The sequence below is a fragment of the Triturus cristatus genome, chromosome 5_2, assembly GCF_964204655.1.
Source record: "Triturus cristatus chromosome 5_2, aTriCri1.1, whole genome shotgun sequence".
Lineage (NCBI taxonomy): Eukaryota > Metazoa > Chordata > Amphibia > Caudata > Salamandridae > Triturus > Triturus cristatus.
The window spans coordinates 303,727,490-303,751,013 of NC_140588.1; the positions used below are offsets into that span (position 1 = coordinate 303,727,490).

General features: G+C 45.3%; 1 protein-coding gene across 1 annotated transcript in view; it reads left to right on the top strand.

The window, feature by feature from the left end:
• The window catches only part of ACOT13 (acyl-CoA thioesterase 13), a 71,704-nt gene that overhangs the window by 5,685 nt on the left and 42,495 nt on the right, over nt 1–23,524 (top strand). The window lies entirely within an intron of this gene.

The window sequence follows — 23,524 nt, forward strand, 5'->3', positions numbered from 1 at the left end:
ATCACCGTCGGGATCATGGAAGGACGAAAAAGAAGAAGTCCCAGCCGCCCCTGCAATGGAAGACGTGTCCGAAGACAGCGACTTAGCCAATCTTTGAAAATCAACCTTGTGAGGATTGACAGGGGACTTTGACGCACGGGACGGTAACCAACCTTGTTGCTGTGCATACAGAGACAAATGTCGCTTCAGAGGATTTATTGCGCGCACAAGCGCCTTATTCACGGAGTGCTGAACCCCTTGATCAAGAGCTTCCACCAAGTCCTGCTCTAAAGATTCTGAAGGATCTTCCTCATAATAATATTCCTCTTCATCATAGTATTCTGCCATACTGACACAAAGTGTAACAGTAGTCAAAGCCCACACAAACAAATCAATAGTGGCCAAAGGCACAATGCAAGGGGGAGTGAAAAACCCCACAGCAAGCCGAAGTGTAGATAAAACTAAACACTTCAAGTAAATAAAATTCAAATGTGGAGGGAGGGCTTGCTGTAAACAAAAGCTAGCACTCTAGGCAAAGCCTATGCACAATTATACAGCCCAAAACCTCGAAATTGCAAGAAATGGGCGTAATTAGGGGAAAAAATACTGAAGCAGTGGGCTCTCGGCGCGTAGCGTCGATTCTGACAGGCGAGACACCTGTTTGTCAACAACAAATATGGCCGCCGCGCATGCGCGGTAACGGCCGTCCAGTATTTGCAAAAAACGGAGCCCTCGCAGCATCAGCGCGAGTCTCCGAGCCCCTTACTCCCTCTCCACAGAAACAGATACGCAGGCGCAACGCGCCCGGTAACGGGAGGTGAACCACACGCTCCCCGCACTCGTAATTATACACGCGGCGAGCGAAGGACACAAAAACAACAGCGCCGATAACGGTGACAGCGTCACCATGACAACAATGCGCGCTGAAACATAAAGCGTGGCAGCGTATAAGCAATAAAACAAAGCTGCAACAATGTTACAATAAAAACGTAATAAACAAAGTCAAAAGCACTTAACTGGCTGCGGAGCAGCAAAGAAAGAGGATGTTGTACTTGCTATGTTGGCTTATATAGACAATGGACTCTATGGTTATACGTCATACCCTGGTGTTCATGGGTATTGTAGTTTTTTCTTATACTGTGTTTTGGCTGCTGAGCATTTCTAGTAAAGAAATGAGAAAGCATAATCGGAGCCTCCTGTCCTGACATAGAATTGGGTTGCAGTTGAAGTCAGTGTGAGTTTCTCTCTGTGGGGCAGTATGATGTTCAGTGGGGGAAAGGATGTGGCACTCTGACGATGACAGAAACTGCAAGGCTCTGAGACAAATGGCTTGTGATAGCACTTTTAAGCATATTTGGGACATTTTGCAAATGGCAAAGTTTTCAGGTGAATGTATAGTGTTGACCAATAACAACTGAGCGCATGTGTGCATTGTCAATTTAAATAAATGTGGAAAAATACTAGCTGTAGCGTCGTCTTTTGCTTGTGGCAAAAATAAATGTGGATAAATACAGAAAAAATGCCCGAAAAATAAATATGGATAAATACAGACGGAAATGGCAAAAAAATAAATACCATAAAACCGGGAGCCCTACTTATAAGTATTTAGGTATGCAGCACAATATCCTATAACTGTTGCATGGCTAAACACTTATAAGGTACCAAAGGCGAGACCTATTGGCTATGCCAATGCTTGTTTTCTGATGCCGTGAACTGCTCCAAGATTGTTAGGAGGACGCCTGCCTTGCCACCGGAGACATCTTCACCTATCTCTGGAAGGACCGCACTAGCAAAGCATTGCATGGACTTGCCCCTCATGGTCTGTTCTTCCATCACGAAAAACAAGAGCTTGAGTTTTCTTCCATCTGTGCGGTTACTATGTAACCTTCAGGCCATCATCGGTATTTAGAAAACAAAATGAGGACAAAAGCAGAGAATGGAAGCCCTCAGCCTTGGGTTCCAGCAAATGCTTCATTGTGCCTGTGGAGGCCATTGGCAGCTGCTCCACAGCTCTGCTCATACCTCACACTTGCAGTCACCATAACATTTCACAAGAGCAGGCGGATGGAAAGAGAGTAATGTTTAAAGGGTACTAGAATGTATAACTGGGGAGAGAAGACTGAACCCAACATTGCACCACGTGCACATCAACCAAAAGGATTCTTCCTCCCAATTACCCGTTCCAGAATGGAAACCATGCAGATGTTATTGTTGCCTCCATGTCTGTCCTCTAATGTAGGCGTGTGGTTGTGGTAGCTGCAGCAGTGTTTCAGGCCACTCCGGTCTGAAAAGACCACTATCTCGTGTGCTTCACTACCCTTGTTGACTTGCGATGGACGCCTTGCTGTTTGGTGCCTGGGATAGGTTAAGGGAACCACCGTCATTTTGATTTTTTGCTGAACCAATAAAACTAGCTGGACAAATACAAGTTGAACACTTTCATTAATTATTATTTTTTGGTCCTTCACAACAGATCCATCTCAATATGTACACTCGAGCAATATGATTACCATGAATCTGGCGGACTGTTTTATTTGTGGACAATTGACTCACTAGTGCAATACAGCAAGTTTTTATTGAAAAAAAAAAAAATAACAATTGTTAACTCGCAGATTCTACACATATATTACCAGAGTTTTCCATGTTTATGTATTTACATACGGGTATTTCGATGAGCGACGGGGCCACGAAATGTTCTGCTTTTTCCACCATCTCCAGCATGCCTCCTTCACAATGTGATGTTGTTTCCACCTGCAGTTCTGTGAACCTGTAGTCCTCCTGTTCTGCGTCGCCCCAAATCGTTCACCATTTTCAATCACAACGACAGTTACTGCTCAGTGCTCACTGTTCTTGTGATCTATAACTCATTCAATGGCGTTGCTTGGAGCTGTGGTGTAAAGTAGACACCTGGAGCTGTCTTTGGGAGTACCCACGTTTGGAGAAGTTTCCGAAATTTCTAAAACGTCTCTCTTATTGTGAGGTAGAGAATTCCACCGCTAGAGGGCGGGTGCTTGGTTTGTTCTGCACCAAATTATGATGATGTAAGCCTGGCTAAATGGCGCGTGGCAGGTCCTGTGTGTTTGCTTTGCTCACTCCTTTGTTACTAGTCCTTAGCGCCATGAAGTCTTTTTAAACAGCCGAGCGCTTTATATATATATATATATATATATATATATATTTTTTTTTTTAATAGCTTCACATTTTCTCATAATATGCATCGTAGCGTTTTTCTATGATATGCGGCTCGTTTAAAAATTAAACCCACGAATAATGGCCTATTTATTACTAGGCATCAGTGCTGAATTTTAACCCGTGGTTGCGGGGGCGGTTAAAGTGAAATGGGTCATCCAAATTAAAAGCGTGAGAGCATGGTCTGAGATACAGAAAGGGAGGTGAGTGGTGAGAGGTGAATGTGTGAGGCTCGTGCATTTCACAACGGAAGGCGAAGGAATGATAGAGGAGCTTGAGTAAGAATGGACATGACAGACAAGAGAAACTGGAGCAGTTCCATAAAACGAGAACGCTAGGTGAGTGCCTAGACTCCCACCACTAGCCGCTCTAATACCACCAGTGCAAGCAGCTAATGTGGCACCATTGCTAGTGGGGAATGGTACAGAGAGAGGCACCTTCGCCTAAGTTGGAAAACATTCTGTACCAGTCCTAGGTGGTGGAGAGGGAGGTACAAGTAGGAGAAAGGTGGGAATGACACAGGAGGCAGATAGATCTGTGGGGTGGGAGAGTGGGGTAAATGAGAAGAGTGTGATGAAATATATGCACAAGACTAAATCAGGAGGGGAAATGGAGAGCGAGCATGTGAGGATGTGAAGATGGAAAGAGAAAAGTAACGGCCGCGCGGCCGTGAAAACGAAAGTAATAGCGATCGCGATCAAAGCGAAAGTGATCGCGATCGCTTGGACGGGAGCGCTGTGTGGCAAGCACGTGAGTGGTGCGCGTGCAGCAGTGATTGGCGGCTGCGCGCGTGCACGCTCACGTGCACTCAAGCTTTAGGCCACAGGCAGCACTTTAAAAATCCCAACTACAAAATGTCTCTCCGAGCCAGCGCATGCGCTGGCCTCAACGAGACCTAAAAAGGAAGGACTTCCTTCCTGCTTGTGGAATTAGGATGACCAGACGTCCCTGTTTTCCCAGGACGGTCCCCGTTTTTGGAGAAGTGTCCCGACACTTTTCTCCAAGTGACTCTAATGTCCCTGTTTTCAAACAGTGTCCAGGTTAAACACAGAAATGTCCCTGTTTTTCATTGTTCCGGTTGAGCATGCACGCGCATGCTCTCTTTGCACTGTTTACGGCATCTGTCGTAACTAAGGTGAGCGCTGTAGCAAGAAGGGAAATTCTTTGAAGAGAGACATTTTGTAACACGCAGCGCCACCTACGTCATCGTGCCAGCCAAAGTTTCTACTTTGGATAAAACAATAATTCTTCGTCCTGTAGCTTGTATTCATAGCCATACAAACTTTTCAGTAACCCTTATGCATACCGTGATAGGATTAATGCATTGCTCATTGCATGTTTTATTCATAAACAATTGATGCATGCTATGTGTTCTCCATATCAAAGCTATGACTTGACCTTTTGACTGACCTTTCAGATCACGGCAAACTGTTTAGCTGGAAAGCACTTAAAGGAGCAGTGTTAACGCCAGTGGAAGAGGCGAGCAGTGCTGCTCGAGTTTTTTGTTCAGGTCTTCACACTATTGCACTATGAGATGATACCAATGGCTAGAGTGCATTATACATACCCCAGTAAGGTAACGTGACATCCCAGCAGTGACCACGCAAATGTGGGAGGACTGTGTGGTCGGCCAGCCTTTGCGACCCTTAAGACCCTAAGGCAGTAATACCTGTAGAGAAGTGTTTTTCTTACATTGGTCCATGGCTGCCCTTTGGCAATTTAGCATTCCACAGTTTACCTCCCATGCTTTGCTGTCATGAGCAACTAAGCAACATTGGTGAGTTGTACTTTACGTGGTGCTGATGAGCAGCTATAGAAACGAGCATTGATAAAGCTAGTAAATCTGGCGTTTGCTAGCCTGTGATGTTTTATTGATTTTTGGCAAATATATGCTATAGTCCTTAAAAGAGTAAATGTAATAAAAAGTACTAATGCTGCTGTGTAAAGGAGAGGGGTGCCAATAAAAGACTGCGGATTTGTTGTCTGTAATGCTTCATCTCGGTCTGTGGAGGGAGCTGTCATTGTAGTCATTTTTCTATGTTTATGACAGCTGTCAAATAGTCCTACTTTTATGTCGATGGTTACTGAAAACCGTAGTCCTACTTCTATGTCTATGACCTGTCCCCGTTTTTTGTTTTGAGAATCTGGTCACCCTATGTGGAATGCAACTCCAACCAATCCTGGAGCTGCTCTCATACTGTGAAAGCAGCTCCAGGATTGATAGGAGCAGTCTCACCCAGCGCTCACTTTGAGGCTGGGGGCATGTGTCAGCAATCCCCAGGCTGTTTCACAGCCTTTTGATTGCTGGGTCTACAGTGCACATGTCGGGCTGGCCAATCTGACATGCCCACTGTAGACCAGTGCTGTCATCCTGCATTTGCAGGAATCGGCCTCGCCCCCACTCTCGCGTTGTACACAGCGTAAGCCGGCGCAGTGGCATTTATTTATTTGTGTTTGCCTGCTGCGCTCGCAGCTGGCAGGCCGATGCTCTGGAGGAGGAGCCGCCCCTGCTTCTGCTGTACTTGCTTCCCTCTCCTGTGCCTTACTTTTGCTGTCTGTCCTTTTGTCTACCCCGCCTTCCTCCCTCTCTGTGTATTCTCTCCTCCAGCCCTCCTCTCGTTGTCCTTGCTTTCCCTCCACCCGCCCTCTTTCCCTGTCTGTGCTTTCCCATCCCCGCCGTCCTCTAGCTGTCTATGCTTTCCCACCCCTCCCGCTTTCCGTGCTTCCCCCTCCTTCACCCGCTGTCTGTGCTCTCCCACCCCTGCCCTCCTCCCACTCTTTCCTTTCCCGCCCCCATCCTCCCCCCGCTTGGAAATTTGGCAGGGCTGTGTTTAAATGTTCTGCAAGATGTTCATTAATTGCCCTCTTCTTTGCCTGGGCTACTGTGTGTGTGCCTGCCGTGCTGCCTGTGCCAAGTACAATTTCCTGACTGTGGCCAGTGTCCTTCCACTGGTCACAGGCTCCTGCAGGTAATCTTTTTCTTCTTTTGGACATGTACTCATATAAAGTGCATGTCCCTGTAGTCTTTCTCTGTCACCTCTGCCCTCTTCCCGCTGTCCGTGCTTTTCCTCTACCCGCGCTAATCTTCTGATGTCTGTCCTTTGTCTCCTCCATCCTCCTCATGCTGTCTGTGCTTTTCCACCCTCCCGTCCATCTCCAGCTCTCTGTACTTTCCCACCCTCTGCCCTCCTCCTGCTGACCGTGCGTTCCCACCCCCTGCCCTCCTCCTGCTGACCGTGCTTTCACCCCCGCCTGCTGACCATGCTTTCCCACCCCTCCCTCCTCCTGCTGACCGTGCTTTACCAACCCGCCCGCCTTCTGCTGACCGTCCTTTACTATCCCCGCCCTCCTCCTCATGACTGTGCTTTAACACCCCTGCCCTCCTACTAACTGTGCTTTCCCACCCCTGCCCTCCTACTAACTGTGCTTTCCCACCCCTGCTCTCCTCCTAACTGTGCTTTCCCACCCCTGCCCTCCTCCTGCTGACTGTGCCTTCTCACCCCTTCTGCACTCCTCCTGCTGATTGTGCTTTCCCACCCCTTCTGCCCTCCTCCTGCTGACTTTGCTTTCCCACACCTTCTGCCCTCCTCCTGCTGACATTGCTTTTCCACCCCTTCCGCCCTTCTGCTGATCGTGCTTTCCCACCCCGTCCTCCCACTGCTGACTGTGCTTTCCCACCCCGTCCTTCTCCTGCTGACCGTGCTTTCCCACCCCGCCCTCCTCCTGCTGACCGTGCTTTACCACCCCGTCCTCCTTCTGCTGACCGTCCTTTACTACCCCCCGCCCTCCTCCTCATGACTGTGCTTTAACACCCCTGCCCTCCTACTAACTGTAATTTCCCACCCCTGACCTCCTCCTGCTGACTGTGCTTTCTCACCCCTTCTGCACTCCTCCTGCTGATTGTGCTTTCCCACCCCTTCTGCCCTCCTCCTGCTGACTTTGCTTTCCCACCCCTTCTGCCCTCCTGCTGACATTGCTTTCCCACCTCTTCTGCCCTCCTGCTGACTTTGCTTTCCCACCCCTTCTGCCCTCCTCCTGCTGATATTGCTTTTCCACCCCTTCCGCTGATCGTGCTGTCCCACCCCGTCCTTCTCCTGCTGACCGTGCTTTCCCACCGTCATCCTCCTGCTGACCGTGCTTTCCCACCCCTTCCGCCCTCCCCATATTGACTGTGCTATCCCACCCATTCTGCCCTCCTCCTGCTGACTGTGCTTTCCCACCCCTTGCCCTTCTCCTGCTGACTGTGCTTTCCCACCCCTTTCCCGCTGACCGTGCTTTCCCACACCTGCCCTTCTCCCGCTGACCGTGCTTTCCCACACTCGCCCTCCTCCTGCTGACCATGCTTTCCCATACCTGCCCTCCTCCTGCTGACGGTGCTTTCCCACACCCTCCCTCCTCCTGCTGACCAAGTTTTCCCACGCCTGCCCTCCACCTGCTGACCGTGCTTTCCCACACCGCCCTCCTCCTGCTAACCGTGCTTTCCCACCTCCCTGCCCTCCTGCTGACCGTGCTTTCCCACCTCCCTGCCCTCCTGCTGCTGACCATGCTTTCCCACCTCTCTGCCCACTGAAATTCTCCCTCTTGACCAGTACGAATTTATACTGACAGATCTGCACAACCCGCTACGGGGGTGAGCAAGCTTATAGTGCAGCATGCGCGATCGTTAAAGGTCGTATTCTCGATGGCAAATTTAAGCCAATGGTCACAAAAAACGCAATCTCTAGGAGATTGTACAGCTCAGCAAGCTGAACTACAAGCATTTAAAATGGCACTTGAAAATACGGATCGTGAATTCCCCACACTCAGTGTGCGATTCTTTTTATTGTGTTCAATCATACAATGAATATTTACAGAATTGGCTTCAAAATGGTTTCAAAGATGCAAAAGGTGGCACAATCAAGCATAAAACGCTTTGGGAACAAGTAGTTCAGTTGCGAAACGGACTACAAAACACTCATGTGATACACACGCTGAGTCATCAACGTGATGGCGTTCACGTTGAAGGGAATTCATTGGCTGATGAAGCCGCGAAAGGGGCTGTACAAACTGCTTCCGTAGCTGCAATCACTCGTTCAAAAACGAAAATAGACAGTGAAATAATACTGGCTGTCAATGCTTCAAGCAAAGGCAGCGGTGCAGCGTTACCTAAAAGGTTTCCACTCAAATAATCATATATAATTGATGCGAACAATGTTCCATTTGCTCGAAACCCTGGAGTGGGGGATAGGGTAATACCAAACATGGAACATAGATTAGGACTAATCCTAGCAGCTCATGAAGGGATCGCCTCTGCCCATGCAGGTGTTTCCGCCACAGAATCGTTATTAAAACAGAGATACTGGTGGCCAGGCATTAGGAAACAGACCAGGAATTATGTTTTTGACTGCGAAATATGCCAGAAGATAAAAGTCTCTACTGTGAAACGTCCTGCGCAGACGCCCCTGTTAATTTCACATAAACCATTGGCATGTGTTTACCTGGACCACTGCGGTCCCTTAAAAAAGGATGGTAACTATAAATATATTATGGTCGCAGTGGATTCGTGTTCAAGGTTCCTTTGGATGTGGCCTCAGCGCTCGGCTGACGCTCTAACTGTTATAAAAGTTTGGCGAGTCTTTATCGGCACATACGCAATTGGCACACTACGTTCTGACCAGGGTCCTGCTTTTAGCTCTCGAGCTTACAAAGAAGCCATGGCCAGTTTGGGCGTAGCATTGCGGTATTCTTCTCCATTCTATCCTGAGGTAAATTCTGTTGTAGAAAGAAAAAAACGGGACATAAAGCAGTCTATAACAGCTAGGGTATTAGGTTCGGATGATGGGTGGGTCAAACATCTTTATGGGGTCCAATGCACATAAAACAATTTGCCAAGAAGTTCTCTAGAGGGTGTCACTCCATATGAAGTCCTATTTGGAACTAGAATGTTGATTCTGGACCTTGACATAAAAGGCACAGTGGTGGAAAATAAAAAGTTTGATAGCAAAGATCATTTGCCTGTTTTACAGGACTTAAATGAACTAAGATCGAAACAAAACAATGTGTTCCTGAAGCCAACCACCACTGGGGAAAATCAACCGTCCCAGCAAGACCTGTCTGGATCCCAAAGCTTGGTGATCTAGTCAGAGAAAAGATCGCAGACTAGAAGGAATTTGGGCCTTCTTACAGACAACCAGTACCTGTCCTAGCAATCCACGGATCGAGAACAGTACTACTGCCGCCCCTTGCTGGTAAAAAGGAGAAAAGATTTGTGTCCATCGACATGATCAAACCACACTATGTGGCCGATACTAAGCAGTAGGCCAAGTGGACTCCGACAATGTAGCATGCGCACTCTGCTAGCTACAATCCAAGAGGTTCAAACTGAGAGACTCATCACCTTTGAAGATTCTACAGTGAGAAATGAAGGACTAAGCAACAAAGCTATGGAACTCGTCACTCTTGAGACCCAAATAACAGCTCGCCCTGATACACCTGTCTACAACAAAGTAACAAGTGATCAACTGGTTCCAGCGATTTCAACGAATCCTGATGTAATTCCAACCATTGACAGAACTGCCTCTGGCTATTTCATTAACTTTGATTTTCTTAGGATCCCAGCGAACCTGAAACAACGCCAGCACAAAGAACTTTCAAAGAACAAGCAACAGACTTTTTTCAACTCCTGAAGAAGACTTATCTGGTTTCACCATGGATTGAACTATGGATTGTTTTGGGAATATTCTTCTTTCTACTTTGGTTAGCTCTGGTAATAACTCTGGGTATGCTGTTAAACGGACGATATATTCAAATGGACACAGCAAGTAAAAGAGTGAACTTAATTGTCCAGCAACACAAATAATCCCATCGTGAAGCAAGAGACTTGTCAGCAGTGAACATCACAGCCGTTCCTATACCAGATGGTATAGTTTGGGACAGAACTGACTATGACATTTTTGGCCTGTCTGAACATTTGAAGATTCCACACATTTAAAATTTCATTAAGTGAATTTATTACCTCTAGTACCTTTTTCTGATGATTAGGACTTCGAGACTGTTAATAACATGATGTCTAATCTAGAAATGTCTGCAGTATTCACAAATCATGAATATTTAGAGGGTTCATCAGACTATATGAACAAATGTATTGTTATAACCACTATGGTCATCATTTCTTGCATAAAACTGCATCACCTAGAAATGTATTTATGTATAACCAATGGGAACATTGTCCTACACCTCCAAAGGGTAGCTCAAAAACTTTTGCAATGAAATTTCCATATTTTTCAGGGTTCAACTTATCAAATCCAGAATCGTTTTATTTTAAAAATATGAACAAGTCAGGAACTAAAAATATGTTAACCAATACGAAACAGATTTATTCTGCAGCCTTTATTGCCCAGCTGTCTAGACAGGGTTTCGACTTTTGGAAACACAACATTGAGACAAAATCTGTCTGGGGTACAAAAGATTGGCAAGTTCAGGGGGTAGAAGCTTTGTTTAGAGCCTGTATCATCCCTGAGCAAATTATGTTTTTGAATGACACTGTCCAACAAACGTCTTGCCTTGGGTTAGCCAAGATCAAAGACATGAACACACCGACCATACCTATACCTGCAAGTAATAGGACTACACAGGGGGAGGGTGACGTACATAATGTTTTGCATCACAATAGATCAGATCCAGAATGGAAAAAATGGTTGCTCTGGCCCACAGACACAAACAACTGTCAAGATCGATTCCTGAACAAAACACAGGGTTTCACTATCAATAGGCCAGACCCACGCTATGTTCAAAGACAGCATCCAGGGGTAGTAACAACATACAGTGTAGGGAAACTCTGCCTTGATTGGCTACAGAAAGCTACACTGCAGGCTGTAAAACAACACTTATCTTTACTTAGAGAAGGCGCAGACCTTAGGGAATTCTTGCTAGGACCGAGAAAACGGAGTCAAAAACGTTTCATATATGCCGGTATCTACGCTGCTTATAATGAAATATGAAGATTACCCAAGCAGAGACTGCAGAACGAATACGAGAAATTGATCGTATTAATTTAGAGAAATCTCTCTCTGTAGTAGACAATGGGTTAACGACACTGTCGTCCAGGATATATTCATTGGCCAGCATTGTGTCTTCTGCCATAGTCATCCGGGAACAAGACTTGGTCATGCTGCAACATGGTCAGTCTCAATTACGTTCTGTAATGCTATTAGGCTGGACGCTCCAAAACTTGCGTGCAGGCTATGTGCCTTGGCATTTCATCAACACTACGTCACTGTTTTCAGAATTCAATCTCACTGATAAACAGATGAAACTGGCACAAAGGGGAGCAGACTATACGGTGCTGAGCATTGAAAAACTGGAAAAATTACCATTCACGGTGGCAGAAAAACCAGCTACTAAGTGGATCATACATGGTACAATTACTCTGCCTGTTACAACTTTCCATTTTCAATATTGCCTAAAACATATACCAGCAGGCAAATATGAAAGATTGGGTAAAGAATACATCAAGACATCTTGGGATTTACCTTACACACATAGATGTTGGAGTGGGGGGCGTAAAGTGTTTCTTAGCAGTACAAACTGTGAAAACGCACTAAGCGGTTCTCTCCTTTGTCAGGGTATTAATTTACACGGGGACTGCGATGGTTCCACTACAAACTTATCCTGTCACCTGCAAGGCTCACCAGCTGCAGTGATTGAATGATCACAGCTGCTGTGGCATGTTGCCCGGTATGAACATGATTTGAACTGGGGTGACATCTCGCTCCAACCAAGCGCACAGCTAAATTGCGCCTTTGTGGCGGTCATGTCTTTATTCCTTCTTTAACCAAGTAATCCTATTAATCCAAGCTTTTCATTAACTTATTTCAACTTTTTCATGGTAAATGCATCCACACGTGGAATGGAATGCCAATTTTCTGTTTTCTTATGTTCTAGGTGGGCCATCCGAACCTCTTCCAAAAACACGAATGACGCAAATTCATCCAAGACAGTATTTATGTAAAAACCCAATGCATTTCGGGCCGAAGTTGCCCTTCATCAGGGGTTACTGTAATGACAAGCAAAGCAATAACCATTATTCCTTTAAATCATGATTAAGTATAAAATAACATCCCTGATCAAACGACAATATTTTGTTGCGAAGTGCTATGCGTGTCTACCCCCTTAAGAAATCCCTCCGGTAGTAATCTGCAACTCTGAACCAACATCCCTACATTTAACGTGAGCTGTTGCCCCATTGTGTAATAATTGGCACCCCTTATACACCGACGGGACTGTACTCCATCTAGTTTTTTGAGCAGTGACTACACAGATCATTCCTCATGGGGCGCGTGCTCCTTTTCCCTATTTATATGTTGCCAGGTATCCCATATCTAGTAATGGTTACATCCAGGGTCACTTGCTGTATGCAAGTTTTGTTTCCACAAATACAGACAGTCAGGGAGTCGCCTCTATGGCCTTCACTGAACATCTCTTCTATACGAGTTGATACTCTAAGCAGAATGAAAGCCATTCTTTTACAACAAACTGTGCCACTGACCTCGGCCAAAGAAACCTATGATCTACAAGTCGCAAGGACTTCTGCCGAGATACAAGCCCTTTTGAATACAAACTGCCCTATACATTTCTCAGAAATGTTGGAACATATCTTAAACATGTCTGATACGAGCGATATTGTACATGTATTTAAGACCGTGTGTTCAGGACTGTTAGCACCTTTTCAAGCAGTCCTCGGAATAATTCCAACTTCGTGCACTCTGTGTTTGGCGGACTGCCACTACTTTTTGGACTCGTTGCAGGGATCCTATTTTTGCTCCTACTGCTCCGATATGGCAAGCCAAATCATCAGCGTCACTCCAAGCACCATAGAGAGAGCTCTAATGGAGATGAAGTGTTGTGAGCGCATCGTCCAAATTTTAGGTTTACCTCGTCTACGAGAATTAAATACCACATGGTTTCTGTCATTCAGACCAATCTGGCAAGATTGCATCTTACCTGTTTTACGCTATCTGCTTTGCAGTGAAGAATGCGTGCTAGACATCAGTCATGCCTACGGATATCGATACTCTGCTGGACCCAGTAACGGCCCATGCTATGTGTTGTCCCCAGCGGCTACCAATCCTGATGACGGCATTCATTGAGATCTCACAGGCGCAAATTGCTACTGCTGAGGTACGAGAGGAAACAACAGGCACGCAGGTAACATCCGATACGAACATTGCTGATGCGTCCAATGCTGACGGCGATGCTTCTCATCTATATGCGGTTAGTCTTCTAAACTAGGTAATCCAACTTTCACCTACAACAGTAGGCGACTTTTTGTCTACGGGGTTAGAAGATTACATGTTTTCTCCATCCCCATACACTGTCTTTTGATTCAGCACACAGTGTACTGGGAAGAATCTGAATTTGGCCTTCATTTTTCAAAACAAAGACTAGATTGGAACTTTTCCTGTGCTTTTTTTTTTTTTTCTTTTCCAAATTAGAATTTTTCTTTTTATGGCACAGTAATCTGCTTATAGTAGAACTATTCATAGAGAAAATAATTCTTTCATACACTTTCAGTGACAATATGTCACCGTGTCAATACCAATTGATTTATGTAACTTAGCATGAAATGGTTTCGGCCTTTTTTCTTCTGTATTTACGAGCCATTTTATAATGTGTGTATATATATGTATGTTCATTCATTTAGCATTCAATGTAAATATATGCTTAGAATGAAACATTGCTTTCATATGTACAGCACCTATGCATGGCAACAGTTTTTATGCATTTTACAATGTATTTTAGACCTGTTCTTAGCCATCCATATGTAGCTATATTTTAAACATGTTTAGCATTTTTAGGATTTAGTAATGTCGTTCATACGAAAGTGGAGTGGGTGTTGTGTGTCGATTTAGATACCGTATATAGGTTTCCCGATTTTATGTCCTTATATAGGCACAATTCGCATTGCCCATATTTAGGCATAGAAATCCTACCCTTATTTAGGCATTATCCATGCTAACCAAATACAGGCATGGCCACACACATCTGTTCATCTACGTCACAAGAACTCCTTTATTATGTATGAACATCTATTCCTTAGGGGTTCATGCCTGACTTTTACGTCAATACTGGCATTTCTAAACACCTTCACGGTATAAATATACCTTCACTTACCATGGCAAACCACTGTTCGGCTGCCTACTTGCACGACGTGGTTCGCCACGGCAAGTTCAGAAGGAAGTCAAGTCCCCGCCTGACGCACTGACCAGACGCTGTCATCCTCCTCGCAGAGAATCCAGCTCCAGTGTTTCTGACTCCCCTTGCGGGGTGTTAGAGATCGAGACTCGGAAAGAGATTCCAACCTCACTCATTCTAAGGTATGGAGCAGACTAGATCCTAGAGGGAGTTTTGGCAAATCTTGGCAACTATAGCTAAACTAGACTATAGACAAACAGCACCTACTTCTTACCTTGTACTACACTTAGGTTAGGTTCACTGGGGTAGAACTAGCTAGAAGCATCAGATGAGTATTAACATTTTAGCCTGTGTTATTTATGTATGTATTTTTATGAAGATCTGTCATAGCTACAAACCATGCTATTGCAGTATTATTTTATCTTACTGCTAACGCTGTACATATAATACTTCGCATTCTGTCTTACGATTGTAGCAGTTCATATCTCTTGCACGAGAAATAAGACTGTTCAATAAACCCCTTTATTGAAACGCCCGTCTATCTATTTCTGTGTAAATCTGTAGAAACGAAGCATGCATGATTGACTGAGTGAAACTGTCATCTATTGTTTCCACGATTCTGAGCTTGTTCCGATTCTAAGGGAAACAAAGTTGTCATGTTTATGCGGTTGTCAGAAACTAATCCCTTCTTGATTGTTTGATATGTTTTCTAGTGATCTCTGAGTTAGCTGGCACACACAAGTAATTACGTTTAAAGTACTCGATAGAGACATACTGACCTCAGTCCTATGTCAAAACTATAGTGTATGTTATTCCAATGCGCAGAGCCTATCGGGGATATAGGAACTACACTACACCGCCACCCTCCCATTGTCTGTGCTTTTCCGCCGCCCGCCCTCCGTGCTTTCCCATCTCCACCTTCCCGCTGCCCTTGTTTTTTCACCCACTGCCCTGCTGCTGTCCGTGCTTTCCCACCCTCCTGCTGTCGTGCTTTTCCACCCCCGCCCTCCTGCTGTCCGTTCTTACCCACCCCCGCCCTCCTGCTGTCCGTGCTTTCCCACCCCCGCCCTTCTGCTGTCCGTGCTTTCCCACCCCCGCCCTCCTGATGTACGTGCTTCCCCCTATCCTACCGCGGTCCATGTTTTCCCACCCCACTTCCCTCTCTGTCCCGCCAACCTGCTCTTCCACTGTCTATGCTGTCCCTTGCCCTCCATCTTTGTGCTGTTCCACCCACTGACCTCCCGCTGTCTGTGCTGTCCCACTCCCCCGCCCTCCTATTGTCCCCCCTCTTGAGCCAATCACGTGACCCATGCAAAGTGAGCAAACCCAGCACTCTTTGGAGGAATTCCTCCTATAATTTCATCCTCGTTCCTGGTCATCTATCCATCCATTCAGCCTTCCATCTAATAATTCATCTGTCCATTCCTTCACCATTCCATCCACCCACCTGTCCCCATCCAACACTTTTTTCCATCCATCCACTCATCAATTCATGTTTACATAAATTCTTTCATTCATTTACCCATCAATATATTAATTTATCCATCTAATCTTTCACCCATTCATTCATTTTCTCCATCTTTTCATTCTCCTCTCCCCTCTTTCGCTTGCTCATCTTTTCACTGTTTCCTCCAACGTTTAACCCTCTAATCTATTGATCTGTTCACTCTTCATCCACTCATTCTTTCAGTCTGTATCGTACCTTTCAACCTTTTTCCTTCTTTCTTTTCACATTTCCTTCCTGTCACCCTACCATCCTCCTACTTTCTATATTTCTCCTTTCTGTCTACCCAGCATTTTTTTTCTCTTTACTTTTTCTTTCTCGTTCTTTCTCATCATTGTTTTTGTTTTTGTTCCTATCCCTGTGTTTTACAACTATTACTGTCATTTCTCTTTCTCTGTTTCTGTCACTGTGCACGTTAGCCCAAGGCCTGCACCCATCAGCCATAGTTTTCCCTAGCAGCGTTATTTATGATAATTTTGTCTTCATAACTACAGACAGAAGAGGCCCATAAACAACTAATTGGTGTATAAGAGCGATCACGTTCTCCATCCAATCGGCCGGTGGCAGCCCCCGTTCAAGCTGCTAGAGAGGGTGCGCCCTATGCCACTGATATACCTACACATGTATGAGGAGCGTCCTCTGTTCGGAGTCTTGGACACAGTTTCACAACTCTTACGTGAGATTGTACTGTGATTTCTGATAACATGTCAGCCGGGTTTGTTATTAACCAGCTAGGAGCGAGGCAAAGTCTAATCTGCAGCAGCAGGACAAGTAAGAATGAATGTTTAAACTGAACGTGCTATCAGATGAGATCAGCTGATCTGCATGACAAAACATTGACCGCGTGGTAATTTGAGGCGTAACTGAAAAAGTTTTAGTTTAACCCTCATGAATGGCGCTTGGCAGGGCTGTTATTCTGGCAAGACACTTTCGGCGAGGTTAGCGCTCGCTTCGGACATTAATGAGTTCAATTGCTGGTGTGTGGTCGATTTAGCTTTTATCAATACAGTGTCAATAAATATGTGATTATATTGGGCACTGGTAAGACTTCATGGTCAGTTCATATTTTAACCATACTGAGGTCGACAAACTTGGTGTCTTTAAACTGGATTATAGAAACACCGGTGATTTGTGTCCACTAGAGGCAAAACCGGCGGAATTGATTGTTAAATAAAAAAAAATTAAAACATTGTTGCAAATTAGTGTACAGCTATGCCATTCTTCGTGAGCAAACCAAACATGGTAATTGGCTCCTTCCCAAAGTTATTTTTTAAACTTTTTTTGGGGTGCGGGGTACTCACCTTTCCATAGATGATTCTCAAATACCATTGAACTGCATGGAGTGAGCTAGGAAAATTTATCAGGCTAAAAAACGGCTGACAGGTTTACAAATTCCAGAGTTTGGACCTATACATATCCCTTTAGAATAATAACATAAAGTTTTCAAATTGCATGTTTTCCCCACATTGTTATGAGGATCCATGGAATTTTCATTAAGATATCTTGAATTGCAATGGCTGTGGAATGAAAGAGGAAACAGAACAGCCAGCCCTCAGCCCCCTGGAATACCCAGGCCCCTGGTGACTATCATCTTCACTGCAAACACTTGGAGGGTAAGTGGAGGAAAGCGTACAAGGCCGATGACTTAATTCAATACCAAAAAGTTCAAAAATCATGGCCGGATTAAGTTAGCAAAGAAGGAGTACTTTTTACAGCAGTTAAATAAAGCCCATAATCGTCAAAAAAGCTAGTTTCGCTATTGGTAAATCTTTCCTTCAAACAAAATCAATGGTTAAAGTAATTTCAACCTCACAGACCCTTTGTAATCTAATTTCCCCATATTTGGAAGAAAAAGTTCTCAAGATACAATGTGAATTTAGTTCTTCCTCCCTGGCTAACACCGATCTAGACGAACAACCCTACACGACAGGAGCCTCTTTTCAAGCATTTCAGAGTTTTAGCCTAGCAGGGTCCCAAAACCCTATTGTAACCTGCAAATCAGAATCTCCCTTTGATCCCTGCCCACCTCACATTCTTCATTCTATGATAGATATTTTAAATCCAGTGATCAATGATAATCTTAAACACTTGTCCACTTCAAAAGTCCCTACAGACTGGAAACTTGCTATTATTAACCCTCTTCACAAAAAGCAACTAGCAGTTCCATCAAATCTCTCCAACCTCCGACCCATCTCACTTCTTCTTGCCTTGGGTAAAATATTGGAAACATTGGTAAATGTCTAGCTAGTGATGTTCCTGGAGGAGTCCAATATCCTGCATCTGTGGCAGTTCGGTTTCCGTCCCAAACACTTGACAGAGTGCTTGAAGGTGCAGACACACTAAAGTTAGTGCTGGATGCTTGGAAAAATGCTGTGCTTATTCTTCTAGACCTGTCGGCCGCATTTGATACCTTCTTCCACGAGATACTACTACAGCGGATCAAAAAATGTGACATATCTCATTCGGCCCTAGCATGGCTGGAATGTTTTCTTACTGACCATAGGCAAATAGTAGTATTGGGACCATATCTTTCTCCTGAAAAAACACTTCTTCAGTAGTTCCTCAGGGCTCGTTGCTTAGCTCGGCATTGTTCAACATCTATATGACCACCCTTATCTCATTGATCTCCTCTTTTTGCATTGAAACTACATTATATGCCAACGACACATAACTTATCTTTTCTCTGGATAAAATGTCTATTGGCTCTGAAATTAATTCAAAAGATGTCTTACAGGTTTATCGGTGGATGCAAACTAACCACCTGACATGCAACACCGACAAAACGGAGATCATGCTTTTAGGCAGACATACATATTTGATCTACGACATGGTCTCCCCCGCCCAACACTGTAGAGGTAGTGAAAAATTTGGTTGTGAAATTTAACTCTTCATTATCTTACCGCTCTCAGTCGATGGCAGTTGCAGAAATTTGCTTTAATGTAATTAAAAGACCCAAAAATGTTTTTGACTACCTTCCTCTTTCTAGAAAAATAGTGGCAGTCTCATTGATTACATCCACATTAGACATTAGACTATTACAATGCCCCGGTTACTTACCGGCATTCTTCATTATGCCGAGTATAGTCTTCCTCGCCACATGAGTTACGCAGTGAGCATTAGCTCCACACCAGAACCCTCCAAAGCAAATTAGCATCCCATGCCTCCCATCCCTCCCCAACATGGCCGACTGCCGTCACCCCTGACCCAGTATAAGGGGAGGGTCGACCCATCCCACTTCCTGTAGAACTACCAAGCCCCAAGAACCACATGAAGCCGATAGTCTAACGGAGGGAGGGATGGGAACTCATGTGGTGAGGAAGACTATACTCAGAGTAATGAAGATTACCAGTAAGTAACCAGGGCATTACCCCCTCGTAAGTCTTCCCCGCCACCGGAGTCACGCAGTGAGCACATACCCAAGCCCAGCGGCTTCATGTAAACACACAAGAAACCATAGACAAAGGGACTATGTAAAAACAAGAAGGGGTAATCCAAAAACAAACATTCGGACACCAACCAAGAGGAAGCACAGAAAGCCAGATCAACAAGAACCATAAGGACCAGTCCTGAGAACTGCCCAGCAAAGACTTCAGCAGAAGGACCACACCACACAACCCTGTAGCGATCCATGAACAAGAGCGAGGAGGACCAGGCGGAGGCCCAGCAGACAGACAGACCCCGGGGAGACCGACCCGGCACCCGGGCAAACACCACAGAACCCAGTGCAACAGAGGCCAGCAACACCGGGATGAGAGAGAAACCAAAAGAGACAAACAAGCTGACCCAGCAGCAAGAAGACGCAGGTAGCCCCAAACGTAGCAACCCCACCCCTCGGACACCAAACAGCAAGAGAGCAGAAGCCACCCCAGACCAAATGACTGGAGGGAAAGTAGGCAAAACACCAGCCCGGGAAAGTGTGACAACCGATGGGACCCAGGACAGAATAGGCAGGAACCGGACGTAACACAACCTTAAAGTTTGGGACCAGTCTTCTTAATTTATCGTTTTATAGCTTTTATAGGAGTTTTGGAATCTTTTAGGAAATTAGCTTCAGCAGGCACAAGAAGAGTGGACAATGAAGAGGATGGTAAGGAACGAGAATGGAAACCCTAAATGCAATAGAATGGAAGTGAACAGAGTTGTTCTATGAGAACTCTGTTAAGGGTAAGTATTGTGACCACTTGTTTTAAGTAGCATTACAGAAACACTTCAGATACTGTTGAAGACTGGTTGACCCGCTCGTTGTCCATTGGATAGAGGATTGTAACCAGAGGACAAAGCTTGATGAATTCTGAGGGTACAGCAACTTGTGCACATAGAAATGTACTAAGAGCCCCTGTCTGAGATTATGGTGTCAGGCACCCCTTGAAGGCGGAACATATCAGCCAGAAAGTTACTTGCCATAATGCTGGCAAATGGAACATGAGACCAGCATTGGCAAGGTTAATAGGTCTGGCACTGGTCACCAGCCTTTTGGCTTTTTCAATTCTTGTTTTATTCAGTCAGGTTTTTGTTGGGCCTTCCTCGGTTTAAAAAAGCCCTCATTACCATGGTAGTCGCTGGCACCGAACTGAACTAATTTGTGTGTGGGTGTACTGCTTATGGAAGGGCAGCATGCTGTAACTTACAGAACAACTAAGGTCAATCACAAAAGAATTTACAACAGCATTAGCATGAGTCAAGAACTGATAATGCTGGAATATGTTCTGTGCTTACACGAAGAGCTGCTAGAAACCTTCCTGATATCACAACAGAAACACTAAAGTGAATAATAAAGTAAATGCAGAAACACTAGCAATGATGGCAACTACCTTGTGCGCGGATGTGCCCCTTGTGAAAGAGTAAAATGCAGTCAGTCAAAGTTAAGTTAGCCCATGGCTGAAGTAGGATGACCCATTGCTCCATTCCACATGCTGTAGTGGGAGGAAGTAAAATGTGAATGACACAAAGGACCAGTGGCTGAAGTGAGCTGTCCAAAAGCCCCTTTGAGTAAGTATAAGATGCATAGTAATTTAGTAAAATCAAAAGGTCTTGGCTTTTGCCAAACCAAAAAATGGACCATTTTCCCCCAAAAAGATTTACTGTGACCATGATTGCCCTATTTCCTGCAGAAGGAGGCAATTCAATAATAAAGCTGGCGAAAGGCGTGGGCCATGAATGAGTAGGGACAGACAAAGGCTGGAGTAAGCCATGAGGCTTATTGCGGAATGCCTTGGATTGTGCACAAACTGGACAGGATTTAACATAAAGCTCTACATCCCTGTAAACAGTAGTCCACCAGAAGGAATGTAGAAATAGCTGTAAGGTTGACGTAACTCTGCAATGACCTGCCACTGTAGTGTGTTGACCTATTCCCAGAACCCCAGTTTGAAGGACCCTAGTAGGGATCAACAGGACCAGCTGGAAAAATTCCTGGTCCCAGTAATGGAATTCTTCTGGAGCAAACAGTTAAGATCAGCAAGTGGAGGGAGCGAGGAAATAAGGGTAAAGGAACACAGCTTTGTTGCGATGCACCTTCCAACCAAACTGAAGCCATTATATAGCAAAGGAAATTACATCACATGACAGTAAAGTCAAAGGATTGGTAAAATCATTAAGGAACCAAGGAAGAAACAGCCATGATGGTAAAGGAAAGTAAATGAAAACCTGAAGTGGACTTGCTTTGGAGCAGCTTTGAAAGGCAGCTGCAAGCCCTCAGACATGTGATTGCCATTTTGGAGCTGGAGAAGCAAGGAGCAGTAACTAGTAGCCCAGGTTCATAAGGGATGGCAGCCTCAGATGAGTGAAATGCACAGCCTGCAGGTGCTATTCTTCATGTGGCATCTTCTGAGCCCTGGGAACTGCATGACAACCCACACTACTGAGGTCCACGGGGTGCCTCTGCTGAGACTCTGCAACCACAACACACAACAGGGATGCAGGAGAGCGAAGGATGTTAGCAATTTAAAGAAATGTTTTTAAACTCTCAGCATAGGATGGATGGGGTGGGTTGTATGGCATTTTTCTTCACCCAGGGAAATGTGCATATAAATTGAAACGACGCTTCATGGATGATTTCACAATCAAGATGTGTCAGCATGGCAACACTCATGTTTTTACCTGGAGTGTTGATGCCTCAGATCCCACTCAAGGAGTGTATCTATTACAACACGTCAGTCTCATTTATGACCAGTCTCTGTGCTGCATTTACTTATTTGTGGCACTTTGCACTTGGAGCAGCCCAGATCCAGAAGACCCAATTCCGCACTCACAATCACAGGGTCCCTGGTAATTTTCAGGGTCTCAGTGAGGTCTCCTGCTATGCACACTATTGACTGCTCTATGGGCCTCGCTTCCATCACTGGCAGCATCTCCTTCTCAGTTTCTTGCCAATTCGAGCACAGTATTACCAGACCCTGTATCAGGCTGCACCACACATGTGTGAAGCTGCCCTATTGTCGGCCACGAATCGCAATTGTGCCATGGGGAGTACAGTAAACTTTACAACCAATCCATATTTCAGACCCTCACAGGTTTGTGGCTGTCACCAACACTGGCTTTAGCCTTGCTCCTGATTGGCTGTCTGTGCCAGCAAAGACCCAAGGGAGCAGGCTGTAAAGCATGAAAGATAATATTTGTAAAACAATACACCCTCCGCTTTTGTTCAGCTCTCTATTATCTGTGTCACCTTTCACTTATGATGAGAAGGATGGATCTCCACATCCCTCTGAACTGTTTTAAAAGACGTAATCCATCTCACACACAGCCCAAGTTTCACAGATCAATGCAGAGTTGCATTGCTGTTTTTTAGCGGGCTACAGAGAATTCCAAGTCTTAGAATTCGGTGTAAATGCCTTGCCCTCTTGTGGCCTACTGAACTCTGCCCTTCCCCCGCATTGACAAACGACGTCTGCATCTTCTGCTTCATCTTGGACATCAAGCTATCTATGCAGAAACTGGTAAATGCAGTCTCATCTGCCTGCTTCCGCGCCGTATGCATGTTCCGTAAGATTTTCAGGTTGCTTCCCAATGAACACCAGAAAGACCGTCGCTCAAGCCCTCATCGCCAGCAGGCTGGACCACGTTAATACTCTACGTAGGAATCACTGCACACCTCCTGAAGAGACTACAGACGATACAAAACCCAGCGGCAAGACTCATCGACCTCGCCAGGCGAACTCTCATCACTCCTTACCCTAAGAAGCTACACTGGCTCTCGATCTAGAAGAGATACCAGTTCAAGATGATGACCCACGCATACAAAGCCCTGCTCAACGAAGGACCAGCATACATCAACAAATGAATGACCTTCATCCAAATGACCAGACACCTGCGATCCACCTCCTTCTTCCTCACAGAATCCCCCTGGATCTGCTGAGCCAACAGCAGAAGATGCTCCTTCTCCCACCTGGTGGCCAAAGCTTGGAACGACCTTGCCTTGCTCCTCAGGACCACCTCATCGCTCCAAGAAAGTACTCAAGACCTGGCTGTTCGAATGAACAGAGCACTGCGAAGCAGCTAGCAATTCAAGCACTGTGAGACCCTCACCGGTGATTTGCCGCGCTTTATAAATCCTGTATGACTGGTTGATGGACTGAACCAGCCAATAATGCATGGACCTGGGAAACCTGAGAGCTCTGACCACATTTCCTAGGTAAGCCAGGTTGAGAAATGGACACATATTGAGACCTGAAGGTGCAC